This window comes from Miscanthus floridulus, chromosome 2, assembly GCF_019320115.1.
Source record: "Miscanthus floridulus cultivar M001 chromosome 2, ASM1932011v1, whole genome shotgun sequence".
Classification (NCBI taxonomy): domain Eukaryota; kingdom Viridiplantae; phylum Streptophyta; class Magnoliopsida; order Poales; family Poaceae; genus Miscanthus; species Miscanthus floridulus.
This window is the reverse complement of record NC_089581.1, coordinates 67,230,726-67,246,763: the sequence shown is the minus strand read 5'-3', so window position 1 is coordinate 67,246,763 and position 16,038 is coordinate 67,230,726.

Below are 16,038 nucleotides of genomic sequence, written 5' to 3'. Positions count from 1 at the left end.
CGATGGTTTCATGTGCTACCCATGTGTCATATGTAAGAATTTGAAGGAATATGCTAGCTCAAGGAGTCTTCATTCACACTTGTTGAAGTCGGGTTTCATGCCAAACTATATTTGTTGGACGAAGCACGGATAAACCGGGGTTGTAATAGAAGAAGGTGAAGAAGAACAATGGGACGATGATGTCATTATTACTAAATATGGTGCCTTCAATGGTACTGCAATGGGGGAAGCTAAAGAAGAGGTAGTGGCAGAAGATGAGCCCGCTGATGATCTTGGTCAAGCCATTCGTGACGCACAAAGAGAATGCAAAAGTGAAAAGGAGAAGATCAGGTTCGAGCGCATGCTAGAGGATCACAAGAAATTGCTATACCCAACTTGTGATGCGGGATAGAAAAAGTTAGGTACCACACTGGAATTGCTACAATGGAAGGCAAAGAATGGTGTATCTGACAAGGGATTTGGGGAGTTACTGAAAATCCAAAAGAAGATGCTTCCAAAGGATAATGAATTGCCCATCACTACGTACGAAGCAAAACAGGTAGTCTACCCTTTGGGATTAGAAATCCAGAAGATACATGCATGTCCTAATGACTGCATCCTCTACCGTGGCGAGGAGTACGAGAAGTTAGATGCATGCCCAATATGTCATGCATCGCGGTATAAGATCAAGCGAGATGACCCTAGTGATGTTGAGGGCGAACGTCCCACAAAGAAAATCCCTGCCAAGATTATGTGGTATGCTCCTATAATACCATGCTTGAAACGTCTGTTTAGAAACAAAGACCATGCAAAGTTATTGCAATGGCACAAAGAAGACCGTAAGGTAGACAATATGTTGAGACACCCTGCTGATGGGTCCTAGTGGAGAGCAATCGATAGAGAATTCTCGGAGTTTGCAAATGATGCAAGAAACTTAAGGTTTGCTTTTAAGTACGGATGGTATGAATCCTTTCGGGGAGGAGAGCAGCAGTCATAGCACTTGGCCTATTACTCTATGTATCTACAACCTACCTCCCTGGTTATGCATGAAGTGTAAGTTTATTATGATGCTAGTGCTCATCCAAGGTCCAAGGCAACCTAGCAACGACATCAATGTGTACCTGAGGCCACTAGTTGAAGAACTTCTACTTTTATGGAATAGACCAGGTGTACGTGTGTGGGATGAGCACAAATAGGAGCACTTTGACCTACGAGCATTGTTGTTCATAACAATCAATGATTGGCCTACTCTAAGTAATCTTTTAGGACAATCAAACAAGTGATATAATGCATGCACGCACTGTTTCGATGACATTAAAGGTATATTCTTGAAAAAATGTCAAAAGGTCATGTACCTTGGCCATCGTCGATTTCTTCCTATGAATCACCCCCTAAGAAAGAAAGGCAAGCATTTTAAAGGTAAGGCAGACCACCAGTCCAAGCCGAGCAACCAAACTAGTGAGGATGTACTCAATATGGTTGTTGACACCGTTTTTTGCACATGTCAAAATGATCAGAGTGGGCTAATCGGCAGGAGCAAAGTTACTGTATACGCTGACAGTCGATGAAAATCAGCTTGTAAAGATGGTTGCTGATGAATGGTGGTGATCGATGGAAAGGTTGATTTGGACTCGGGTGTTGCCGATAAGGTTGGAGATGTTATTGTCGATGCCGATGAAGGAAGGCTTGAAAACTACTACCGATGAAACAGGAAGTATGCCGATGGAAAGGAGATCGGTGAGAATTCCATCGTAATTGAGGCAGACAGGGAAATAGATAGGAGTTGATTTCCTTTTCTATATTTGTTAGAGTATGATTCATGTAAGAGTCACGTGTTTCCTTAGATATGGACTTGGTGTCCTAGTCGTATTTGGTTATGTCTCTTTAGATCAGGGTATAAATATAGATTGAGGGGCAATGTAATAAAAATCAATCAATATCAAAACTAATTTTTACTTCTATTTGCATCTACTTACTTTTCGGCGACTTTGTCAATTTGCATATTTTTTCCTTTTTACGAGTTCTCATTGATTCGGCGAGTTGCATCGCTTCAGTGCGACCTTCGGCGATTCTCGAGTTCCGTGTGAGTACCTCTTGGCCGTGACTTCCGGGCATATCGCTGTTGTCAGGACCAAAGTGCTCGTATCCTCATCCTTGTCGATTAACAGGTCAAATCAACTGGCACACTTTGGATATTGATTCGGGTATTAGCCCTTTGTGTTTGCAGATCCACTTTTGCATCAACACATCTTTTGGCACGCCCGGTGGGACAAAATCCGATCAATATGTTCAATCCCGAGATCGATTCAGGGAATATTATCGTGGTATCAGAAGAAGATCTTAAGGAAGAGCAGAGGCAGGCTATGGAAAAGGCTGTAGAAGAATACAGGCAGCTTTGTTTGAAATCGTTTAGCCTGAACAAGAGTGGACAAGTCATCCAGAAGCAAGATTTGCCGTTGTCTCGGCAGGTTACCTTTGACTCCAATCCTGGTAAACTTCAAGAGATGGTTAATTCTGCAGTAAATCATGCTTTGATTAATCATTCCAATGTGCTGTCCAATACTGTTCATAATGCTGTGGTTCAAACTCTCAAAGGACAAGCGTCACCGCATTACGTTGGGCCTGCCTATCACCAACCAGAGCCGGCATCTGTCAATACTCCATCGGCTCCCTTGGCCGTTGTGGGTACAGAAGTTACTTCTCCTCCAGTATCAGCAGGCTTACCTAATATTCAATCTACACTGATACGATCAGATCCGGTACTACCAGGAGGACGAGTTCAGCTTAATACAGATCTATCGGCATCAGCTATGTCAGGCCCTGTGTCTCAGAATAGCCAGATTCCTGCTAATTGGTGGGGATATGGTATGCCTCCTAAGTCATCAGCTTTCAATCCTGGGTTACCTCAAGTGTTTGATGCAGTAGGAAAAGCTCCTATACCATCGGTTGTTTCGCCGATGGCTCAAGTGCCTCAATATGCCACAGCAACTACTGTGCAACCAACTCCAGGAGGTTTCCAGATGCCTTTGGTTCAAACACCCAATTCAAGTCCATCGGCAAGCTTACTGCCGATGCAGTAGAAAGCTCCTGCTATGAGTCAAACTGGGGTTCAGTTCATGCCTCAAGCTGGTTATAATTATCCAACAATGTCAGCAAATTACCAGCCATCGGTAAGTTTTGTACCGATGAGTTCTAATAATGGTTGGTCAAGACAGTTACCTGTTTAATATATAGTTCAGCAAAATCAGCAGGTTGAAGGGATTCAACAAGGTCATATGCAAGCTGGTTTCCAGAATCAAGCATCGGCAGCTCAGCCGATGAATCCTTTCCAACAGGTTAATGGACCACAAGTAACGGCAAATATGCCGATTCCGGGAGATCGTGGGCCACAAAGATATGTGGAGGGATATCAGCAGGCATCTCCTATAGAAATTTAGCCAGTTCGTCAGCAGGAGGCTGATGCTTTTTGGGCCGATAAGATAGCAGAAATTATGAAGGATCAGTTTGGGATAAAGCCCAAGGTCAATACTTATTCTTATCGGACTCCATACCCTCCTGCATATGATTTAATTCCTCTCCTAAATCGGTACAAGGTACCAGATTTCACTAAATTCTCTGGGCAAGATGATACATCAACAATGGAACACGTCAATCGCTTCATTATTCAATGTGGAGAGGCAGCTAGCAGAGATGAATTAAGAGTTCGATTATTTTCATCATCTTTGTCTGGATCGGCATTTACATGGTTCATTTCATTACCACCAAATTCTATTATTACTTGGGTTGATCTAGAAAAATAATTTCATAAGTATTTCTTTGCTGGAATCCATGAAAAGAAGCTTACCAATTTAGTAAAATTGAGACAGCATAATGATGAATCGGTAGAAAGCTTTGTGCAAAGGCTACGAGATGTAAAAAATAAGTGCTACAGCCTGGTGCCAGATGATCGGCAGCTTGCCGATCTAGCTTTCCAAGGGTTATTGCCACATCTTAAAGACAGATATGCTTCTCAGGAGTTTGAAATCCTCAGTCATCTTGTGCAAAGGATCTCTGATCAAGATACTAGGGTTTTTGAACCTAAAAAGAATTGAAGTAAAAAAGTATCATTTGTTGAAGAAGTAGGAGATTCTGATTCTGATGAAGAACCAGTTATCGGCTTAGCTGAGTGGGTTTAGAATAAAAAGCCGATATCTTGTCTCTTTGGTCAGAAAGAGCCAAAAAAGTTTACCTTTGATATTACCAAGGCCGACAAGATATTTGATCTTCTGCTTCAAGAGGGCCAAATTAAGCTATCACCTAATCATGTGATCCCATCGGCAGAAGAGTTGAAGAAGATCTTGTACTGCAAATGGCACAATGCAACTTCACACAGTACAAATGAGTGCAAGGTGTTCAGGCAACAGTTACAATCGGCTATTGAATCTGGGAGAATTAAGTTTGGTACTTCCAAGGCCCAGAAGCTGATGAAAATTGATCAACACCCTTTTCCAGCAAATATGTTGGAGGCCAAAGGGAAGACCAAGGTATTGACGTTAGAGGCTGCTGAGAAAAACGCATCAGTGGATCCCCAACATTGGATAACTACCGATGATGCAAAAAGTAAGGGTTTGCTGGGAGAAAGCAGTAGTTCCAAAAACCCTCCTCGACCTAGCATTGTGATTACCCATCGAAGGCAGCAGGAGGGTTGGCGTCAGCGTAAGGACCGATAAGAGAGATGTCGGGAAGAATGGTATCGGCATAAAGATCATTGGAGGTGCCCGTTTTTCATCCATTGCTGGGAAGAAGGTATTAAATTGCCAACTGTTGAAAATTGCCCTGAGTGCAATGGTTATTATGGGGTCAATCGGTCAGAAAGGAGGTTTCAACCTGGCAATCAGGGTTTATTTATCAATGAGCCGATCCGAGGCAGAGCATCAGTGCATGATCGGCTAGGGGGCAGACTTAGTGTACATGAAAGGCTTGGTAAATGCGCTGGATATTTTCCAAGGAATCAAGAGGAGCTTGAGGAGATGGCAAGCGCAAGAGTTCCCGATGAAGAAATATTCTACAGGGACCCTAATATACGCCGTGTAGAATCAACTGGGACCTGTTATCAGCCGGTTTGGAAAACCAAGTTTACTCGATGGTGCCCGGTGGGTCTGACAAAGACACAGAAAAGGAGGATGCAACGTGAGCATCAGGAGGATTTATACCGAGAGGAAAATTCCTCCAATGAGAGGTCCGGTCATCAGCAGTGGCACGTAAAACACAAAAATAAGGGTCCATCGGCAGATGTTAATAAGGTATTCATGTTGCCGATGGAGTTTTTGGCACTATCTGATAATGAGGAAGAAGTTGTTCTCTCTGATCAAGTAGCTCAGTTGACACTAGATCCAATGATGGCTGTTTTTGAGAAACCTACCGATGACGAGAGATAGCATCTTAAGGCTTTGTTTGTGAAAGGCAGAGTTGATGGGCAGCCTGTATCTAAGATACTTATCGACGGAGGGGCTGTGATTAATATTATGCCTTATGTGATGTATCGGAAACTTGGTAAGGGAGATCAAGACTTGACCAAAACCGATATGATGCTGAAGGATTTTGAAGGCAATGTGTCACCGGCTAAAGGGGCAGTATGCGTTGAATTGACCATCGGCAGCAAAACCTTGCCGACGACGTTCTTTGTTATTAATGGCAAGGGTGCATATAATCTGCTTCTAGGGAGGGATTGGATTCATGCTAATTGTTGTGTTCCTTCTACAATGCATCAATGCCTTGTACAGTGGATTGAGGATAAGATTGAGTTTGTCCCTGGTGATTCTTCTTATATCATCGCATCGGCAGAATCAGATACTTATGAGCGAACTAAATGCATATCAGGAGAAGTTTGGGAAAAAGAGTTCCTTAGAGTTGCTGATTATGAAATTCCACTGATCCAAGCAGTCGGTTCTGAAGAAGAGTTTTAATGGATGGGTTTGCCGATGATGGAAAATTAGGTCAAGGGTTCACATCGGCAGATGATTTAGTAGAAGTAGATATTGATGATGGCGATAGGCCAAGACCTACTTTTATTAGTGCTAAGTTAGATTCCAAGTATAAGCAGCAAATAACTGATTTGTTAAAAGAGTATAAAGATTGTTTTGCTTGGGATTATACTGAGATGCCTGGATTAGACCGATCGATAGTTGAACATCGGTTACCTATCAAATCTGGATTTCGGCCACATCAGCAGCCAGCGCGCCGATGCAACCCTAATATACTTCCTGACATTAAGGCCAAAATAACTAAATTAATTGAGGCAAAGTTTATTCGGCAGTGTCGATATGCAGAGTGGATCTCTAATGTGGTTCCTGTTTATAAGAAAAATGGAAAACTTCGTGTTTGTATTGATTTCAGGAATCTCAACAAAGCCACACCGATGGATGGCTATCCAATGCCGATTGCTGATTTGTTGATTGATACTGCAGCCGGACATCAAATTATCAGCTTCATGGATGGTAATGCAGGTTACAATCAAATATTCATGGCTGAAGAAGATATTCCCAAGACTGCTTTCAGATGTCCAGGTCATGTAGGGTTGTTTGAGTGGATAGTCATGACGTTTGGTTTGAAAAGTGCCAGCGCTACTTATCAAAGAGCTATGAACTTTATTTTTCATGAATACATTGGCACATTAGTGGAGATCTACATTGATGATGTAGTGATTAAGTCTGGAGATATCACAAAATATCTAGACGATCTACGAAAGATACTGGAGTGCACAAGAAAGCATGGATTGAAGATGAATCATAATAAATGTGCATTTGGTGTATCGGCAGGTCAATTCTTGGGTTTTATGGTGCATCAGCAGGGCATCGAAATCAGTAGGAAGTCTATTGATGCAATTAACAAGGTGGTTGCTCCTGCCAATAAAACTGAATTGCAATCTTTGATCGGTAAGATTAATTTCATTAGAAGATTCATATCTAATCTGTCGGGTAAGATCAAGCTTTCAGTCCATTACTTAAATTGAAAGCCGGTCAGGAATTTGTATAGGGAGCTGAGTAGCAGTTAGCCCTAGATGAAATTAAGAAATATTTAACAAATCCTCCAGTGCTAGTTCCACCTCAACACGGAAACCTTTCAGGTTGTATTTGTCAACTGATGATACCGTTATCGGTTCAGCTCTTATTCAAGAATTTGAAGGGAAAGAACGTGTTATTTATTATTTGAGCAGAAGATTAGTGGATGATGTGACAAGGTATTTGGCCATCAAAAAATTATGTCTGTGTTTATACTTTTCTTGTGTCAAATTAAGACATTATTTGTTATCTGCCGAATGTACGGTCATATGCAAAGACGACGTAGTCAAGTATATGCTGTCGATGCCGATATTAAGTGGTAGAATCAGCAAGTGGATTTTAGCATTATCAGAATTTAAACTACGTTACGAATCGACTAAGGCAGTTAAGGGGCAGGTTATGGCTGATTTTGTCACTCAGCATTGTAATACAGTGGACTCTCTAGAGGTTGCTCCTTGGACACTTTTCTTCGATGGGTCCACATGTGGTGAAGGAGCAGGTATCGACATTGTGTTGATTTCACCTCAAGGAAGGAAGTATGAATTTTCATTGCCGATTGTTGCTACATCGACAAACAATCAGGCTGAATACCAAGCCTTGATAAAAGGGTTAGAATTGCTGAAGGAGATACGTGCCGATGCTGTTGAAATCTTTGGTGATTCTATGCTAGTTATAAATCAATTGGCTGGGATTTATGAATGCCGAAGTGAAGTTTTAATTTCGTATTATGAAAGATGTTTGCAATTGTTGAAAGGGTTTAGAGATTTTCGTCTTGAACATATTTCTCGACTGCATAATGAAGAGGCTAATCGACTAGCTCAGCATGCTTCAGGGTATCAGCCTATTCAGGAAGTGCTAACATCGGTAGTCGATACCGATGACTGGAGAAAGGAGATTATCGATTATTTATAGGATCCATATAAAAAGGTTGAAAGACGTATAAGGTTCCAAGCTACCAAGTATGTGCTCCTCGATGATGAATTATATTATCGAACTATAGATGGAGTTTTACTCAGATGTGTTAGCAGTGATGAATCGAAAAGCTTGATGGGTGAAATTCATGAAGGAGTGTGTGGAGCGCATCAATCTGCTTTCAAGATGAAGTGGATGATCAGAAGGAATGGATACTATTGGCCGACTATTCTTGAAGATTATTTTAAATATTATAAAGGGTGTCAGGGGTGTCAAAAGTTTGGTAATATTCAAAGAGCGCCTGCATCGGCTATGAACCCTATAATTAAACCTTGGCCATTCTAGGGATGGGCTATCGATCTCATCGGTCAGATTTATCCGCCATCGAGCAAAGGACATAAATTTATTCTGGTTGCTACCAATTATTTCACAAAATGGGTTGAGGCAATTCCTTTAAAAAAGGTGACATCGGCTAATATGATCGATTTTGTGAAAGAGCATATTGTTTACCGATTTGGTATTCCTCAAACTATCACTACTGATCAGGGTACTATGTTTACATCGGGAGAATTTGATGAGTTTGCTGTAGGTATGGGAATTAAAGTTTTAAATTCTTCTCCATATTATGCTCAAGCTAATGGTCAGGGTGAGGCTTCTAACAAAGGGATCATCAAACTCATTAAGCGCAAAATTAAAGAAAATCCTAAGAGGTGGCATACAATATTAAATGAAGCCTTGTGGTCATATCGGATGTCATATCATGGTGCAACCAAAGTAATGCCCTATCAGTTAGTATATGGACACGACGCAGTATTGCCTTGGAAAATTAAAACTGGCTCTAGGCGAATACGTTCTCAAAATCAGCTGACAGCCGATGATTATGATACTCTTATGAAGGATGAGTTAGAAGATGTGGCGGGTCATCGGTTAAGGGCTTTAGTTAGCATCGAAGAAAATAAGAAAAGAGTAGCCAGATGGTATGACAAGAAGGTGAAGGTAAAGGAGTTTGCCGATGGAGATCTGGTCTGGAAATTGATTTTACCGATTGGGAGTAAAAGTTTAAAGTTTGGAAAGTGATCTCCTAATTGGGAAGGTCCATATCGGATAAATCAGTCTGTTCCTGGTAACGCATATATTCTAGAAACCCTCGAAGGGGTTGTGTTTCCCAGAGCATTAAATGGAAAATATTTAAAGAAATATTACCCTAGTATCTGGATGGATGCATAAAAGTATAAGTGCCGATAACAGTCCTATCGGCTAGAATTATACAAGGATGTCAATGTCTCATAAAGTGCTAATGCAATAGACAAGATTTACAAGTTTAGCAAGGATTGGATAGCCAATATCGCACGCAGGCGAATCTGGTTGGCTTCCTTCATTTCTTTGATGTCTTCATCGGCAGCACCCTCCACAGGCTTGAGTTTTTTCTTCATGGCCAAGGCTTTGCGAGCCTAGATGTCTCTTTCTTGCTGAAGGGCCTTGATGGCATCGGGTAGCTGGCTTTCTTCTTGTTGGGCATGAGTTAAGGCTGCCTTGACTTCTTTCAATTTAGCCAATAGAGCCATCCTCTTTGCCAATAAATCTAAGATTTTCTGCTTAAGTTTAGCGCCCGAAGTCTACAAGTTGCCGATGCCCTTGTGCTTCTCATCGGCAATCTGTTTTAGTTGTAGCATCTCTTCTTTGAGTTGAGCCTGAGCTGCTCTATCGGCAATGCGTTGAGCAGCCCGTTGATATTGCAGTTGGCGGCTTTCTAAATGGGCTGCTGGGAAGAGTGCTTCTTCAACATCGGCAGGGACCTGGCCATGGATTGTTTTGAAAATTGCCTTTGCGGGGTCCGAGTCATCTACCAGTTGGGCGGTATCCTGCTGTAACAAGTCCAGGAGAGCTTCCAACTTGGACTTAATTTCTGCCGATATTGTTCCCAATGCAAGGGAAGAACTTGCTTCCTCTCCATCATCATCAGAAACGTCAATGGCAAAGGAAAATAGGCTGTTTGGGGAGTCTTGTTCCTGAGAAAAAGAAAAAGAGGTCAGTTAAGGATAAGTATGAATATTATAAATCGACTAGGTCAATCGGCTTACCTGTTTCAAGGCAATTTCCTATACTTGGCTGGAGGAAGCAGCCTGGAGTATGCCGTGTGGAGGATCGGCTAAGCTTGCCGATGGGATATCCTCTGTGGCCTCATCGGTGGTTGGCCCTTGGGGTATGATGACCGATGGTATGTCCTGTACAGGAGGATTAACTACTTGCTCAGTTGCATCGACTGATTCTTGCCGGCTTGCAGACATTGGGGCAGATGTGGGGATCGGCATGGACTTCTGTTGTTTTGGCTATGCCTCGGCATCTGTTAAGGCTTTGTGCTTTGCTTGGGCCTCAGCAACGGTTGGCTGGGGGGCATCGGCACTTGTTGGTTGTGGAGCTTGAACATCTAGTACGCTTGCCGATGTACCCATTTGTTGCTGCAAAACAAGTGTAAGGTATGATATTTAACAGATAAAATGTAAAACCAAAGGAATACCTCTGAAGGTTTGTCAGAGGTAGTGGTGCTTGATGTCGGAGGAATTGCCGATGACGATCCAGTAGCGGCTCTTACACCCTGATGATTAATGTTAATACAGTCTGTGATTGGCATGAGTAGAAATAAATAGGGTTGTTACCTTGAATGCCTTGATTAGGGTTGTAGCAGCAACCAATGGAGTGGCCCTAGCTATAGCCAATTTGGACTTGGAGGTGATGGTCTTGGCATGGGTCTTCTGGTGAGTCAAAGCAGCTAAGGTGGGGGCGTTGTAGCCGATCGGTGATATCGGGAAAACAGGCCGAAGATCGAAGGGTTTCCCACTTTTGCTCATAGATGGTGCTGGGTTGTTAACCTATCACGAGAAAGTTAGTTACCGATATATGAAAGGAAAAAAGCAGAAGGGAGTTAAAAGAAACTTACTGCGTCATCGGGAATGGCGTATTCAGGGTCGATCATGTGCTGATATGTGTGAGCAGATGTTGCAAACAGTTGTTCCCTCCACTCTCGCCACCATTGCTTATATGATTCGGTGATGAAAGATGCTGGCGTCCAGATGGATAGATCGACATCTATAGTATCGGCATCGGGGGAGAGTCGCACTACCCTGCTCCAATCTGTTCCGCAGGTGATTGTTTCTCTGGGTTTGATCACATCGACAAAACAAAGTTTGATTGGCAGTTGCCCAAAAGCTAATTAACGGGATACTGCCGATGGATTGTAAAATTCATACATGATATTGGTGTTTTTCCCGCTACCAAATGTGTTTACTAGGATTGCCCTAGGAGTAATGATGGCCATCATGAGTTCATTATCCTGATTCAGAGTGTCATCGGCAAAGTTGAAAAGAAGGGAGAATCTTTTTTCTTCGTCAATATAAGGTACCCAGGCCCTATGATCACGAGAAAGACCATTATAGAAGCTTTGGAAGAATCTGCCGATCTGGTCTTCATTGGCCTCTGTTCCAGGGAGGACAATTATGGCTTCACCAAAATTGAGGGGTGAGCGTGTTGCTGATTCCTCATCCCCAAGCACGTGGTCTTCAGCAATTTCTCATGGGAATTGTTGGGCAAAGAAGTCCCATTGCAAATGTTTGTGCATATGGGCATTCAGCCACTTGTTGATAAACCACCACGGGCCTCCTAAGTTGCCGATGGGTTCGCCAAGCAAAAGTTTCTGAGACACTTGATGAAGAAGATGATAAGTGGAGCTCAGAAGGTATCGGCCAAGAGGGAACCTTACACCATTGGCCAAGAGTTCAGCCGTGGGGAGGAAGGCGTTGGTTGGTCCTACTGATCGACCACAGAAGATAAATTTTTCTAACCACATATTCAAGAATGTGGCATGTTCCGTCTGGTTAACTGTCCTGGTCCTCTGGCGTTCTTGAATATATCCCATCCAACCGCCGATGTTGCGGGTATTCACCCTATATTCAGATTTTCTGCCATAGATGGAGCCTTCATCGGCAGTTGAAATGTCCAAGCCAGTGAGCATGTAGACATCGGCAAGTGTGGGAGTAGCTGGGCCATGCCCAAACATAAAAGTGTTTGTTGTGTCTGACCAGAAGTAAGCAGATGCAATCATCATTGACTCGTTCTTTTGCATATCGGCAATGGATAGCCTAATGCATTGGTCTAGCTTCCGTTCTGCCCAGTGTACTTGCATCGACCTGTTGACCCTCAAGTACCAATCTTTCCACCCTTTGGTGGTTTTGGGCCAAGATCGGAATGTATCTTTTCATAAATTCAGAGAGAAATTTTGGGCTCTAAAAGGGATTCTGTTAACCTCTGCATTAATCAGATCAGTTGGATCTGGGTTGCCCATTGGTCCTAGGCATTGGAAATGCGGCTGATCGGTTGGAATACCTAATTTGTTGCGAAGTTCCTAAGTTTAGAGGATCCAAAGAACAAAAAAAAAGAGAAAAAATTACCAACTGTATGAACTCACAAAGACCAGAGGAATCGAGGTAAAAAGTAACAAAAGTGGAACGAACCGCAGGGACGTCAAAGTTGATTGCCATTATCTTGAGGTAGATGGGGGCACGAGCTGGAGACTCGAGGTTGATGCTGGAGAAAAGTTCTTGTTGGTTGAGGTTGCGCAGTTGTTCGTTGGAGTCGCCGCCGGAAAGAGAGAATGCCAAAGATTGGAGTCTAAGGGTAGAAGACGAGCGTTCCGGAGAAATCTATTTATAAGCCGCTTGGAGTAGGGGTATTCTGGACTTATCTCTATGCCGCGCGCATGTGGGTCGAGGTGGTTCAGATGGATATGGTAACTGTTCGCACGATAATTAAGGGATTGTACAGATGATTTGATGGCAAGTAATCATGACTTGGAAGAGATCTCGGTACAGGATATTTTAATTCTGAAAATGGTGGCATTATTATGTTAGGATCTTGCCGATGGATTATTGTTTCGGTATCTTAACCATAATCAGGGCAAGAGTGGTTGGAAATTGTGTGATATTTACTGAGGTGCGTGAATCAGGACTAGATTTGATTAGATTTGATAACAGATCAAGTTTTGGCTTGGAGGATGAGTTACGGTAATTGGGCGAAGGCAAACGTTATCTGGAGTAAATTTCGGAGCATTAATGATTTTATACTCCAAAATTGGGGGGCATGTGTTGACACCATTTTTTGCACGTGTCAAAATGATCAGAGTGGGCTAATCGGTAGGAGGAAAGTTACTGTATACGCTGACAGTCGATGAAAATCAGCTTGTAAAGATGGTTGCCGATGAATGGTGGTGATCGATGGAAAGGTTGATTTGGACTCGGGCGTTGCCGATAAGGTTGGAGATCTTATTGTCAATGCTGATGAAGGAAGGCTTGAAAACTACTGCCAATGAAACAAGAAGTATGCCGATGGAAAGGAGGTCGGTGAGAATTCCATCATAATTGAGGTGGATAGGGAAATAGATAGGAGTTGATTTCCTTTTCTATATTTGTTAGAGTATGATTCATGTAAGAGTCACATGTTTCCTTAGATATGGACTTGGTGTCCTAGTCGTATTTGGTTATGTCTCTTTAGATCAGGGTATAAATATAGATTGAGGGGCAATGTAATAAAAATCAATCAATATCAAAACCAATTTTTACTCCTATTTGCATCTACTTACTTTTCGGCGACTTCGTCAATTTGCATATTTTTTCCTTTTTACGAGTTCTCATTGATTCGGCGAGTTGCATCGCTTCAGTGCGACCTTCGGCGATTCTCGAGTTCCGTGTGAGTACCTCTTGGCCGTGACTTCCAGGCGTATTGCTGTTGTCAGGACCAAAGTGCTCGTATCCTCATCCTTGTCGATTAACAGGTCAAATCGACTGGCACGCTTTGGATATCGATTCGGGTATTAGCCCTTTGTGTTTGCAGATCCACTTTTACATCAACAATGGTCAAGGATGTGAAAGTAGTATTTGGAAAGGCATATGGCAGCGAACCTATTCTGAACGACGCCGACGTTCACGCACCCATGTGGAAGAAGAAGTCCATATTTTGGGAGCTAGCCTATTAGCAAGTCCTAGAGGTCCATAGCGCGATCGACATGATGCACCTGGCGAAGAATCTTTGTGTGAACCTGCTAGGCTTCATGGGTGTGTACGAGACAACCTACATCCCGAGAAGACAGATGATGGACGCCATTACTTAAGTCCTGCCGCTACACTCTTAGCAAAGAAGAGAAGGAAAACATGTTTGAATGCCTAGCAAGCATCAAGGTACTATCTGGATTCTCCTCGAATATAAAGGGTATAATAAATGTGCCAGAGAAGAAATTCCTAAACTTAAAGTCCCATGACTGCCACGTGCTTATGACACAATTGCTTCTAGTTGCATTAAGAGGAATTCTACCTCCAAATGTACGTCTAGCCACCGTGAAGCTAAGTGCATTCCTTAATGCAATTTCTCAGAAGGCAATCGATCCAATGGATCTAGGTAAACTACAGAATGATGTGGTTCAATGTCTTGTCAGCTTTGAGTTGGTGTTCCCTCCTTCCTTCTTTAATATCATGACACACCTCCTAGTTCACCTGGTCAAGGAGATTAGCATTCTTGGTCCTGTGTTCCTACACAACATGTTCCCCTTTGAGAGGTTCATGGGAGTCCTAAAGAAATATGTTCACAACCATGCTCAGCTAGAAGGAAGCATCGCCAAGGGCTATGGAACAGAGGAGGTCATTGAGTTTTGTATTGACTTTATTCCCGACCTTGACCCGGTTGGTGCTCCTGAATCGCGACACGAGGGGAGACTAAGTGGATAGGGGACACTAGGGAAGAAAACATATATTGGTACATAGGACAATTATTTTAATAAAGCACACTACATAGTTCTGCAAAACTCCTCCTTAGTGGATCCATATATCGAGACACATAAAAGTTGCTCTGATCCGAGTTTCCAGGGAAGTCTGAAGCTTGGATTACGCGTCAGCACATGGAAACTTTCAGCGTCTGGTTGCAAAAAGAATGTCAGGGTGATGAGAGTATTGATGAGCAATTGTATTTGTTGGCTAGGCAGCCATCGTGGCATATCCTCACATACAAAGGGTACGAGATAAATGGGAATACATTTTACACAGTAGCTCTAAGATAAAAGGAGCACCAACCAAAACAGTGGTGTACGCATAGATGCCACTGACCCTAATAGAAATAAGCAAACATATTATGGCCGCATAGAGGAGATATGGGAACTAAACTATGCACCTACTTTTAAGGTACCTTTGTTCAAGTGGCAATCGACAACCAGTATGGAATGACAACCGTGGACCTCAACAATATTGGGTATAAAGACAAACCATTCGTCCTTACCAAGGATGTGAATCAGGTGTTTTATGTCAAGGACATGTCTACAAAACTGAAGAGAGGGAAAAACAACAATGACCCAATCTATGAGTCAAAGCGCCACATAGTTCTTTTAGGGAAAAAACATCATCGGAATTGAAGACAAGTCAGACATATCAGAAGATTATGAAAAGGATGACCGAATTCCACCCTTCATAGTGAACAAAGACCCAAGCATCTAGCTAAATGATGAGGACAGTCCATGGTTACGACGTGATCATAACCAAGGGATATATGTTAAGAAGAAGTTCACTACTATGCCCGCTTGATATATTTAGTAATGTATTAGACCTATTATATAATAATTGTGACTTCAGATTTTTTTGTCGTGTTTTCATATTTTCTACGGTTTAAATGAATTTTCTGCTAGACGGTGGATTTCCCATGGAGAATGTGTGATGAAAAACCAAATGATCAACGTTAATAAGATGTGAAAACTAATTTCCTATCGAAAAACAATAGTTTTAATGATTTTAATTAAGTAGTATATTTTTGTATGGTGCAAATTGTAATTATTATTTACACTATGTCAAATATTCATACAGTAAAACAAAAGAGTTTAGGTTGCAATTTTTTGTTGTGTATAATAATGCAAAACCAAGTCCAGGATTTTTTTTATAATTTTTTGGTAATATTTTATTTATTAGGCAATTAATAACTCTATGCATTTTTATATAAAAGAAATATATAAAAAAAGAAAAAACTTATGGAAACCGGAGAAAGCCAACTGCAGACCACCTTTACTCCCGGACCTAAAATG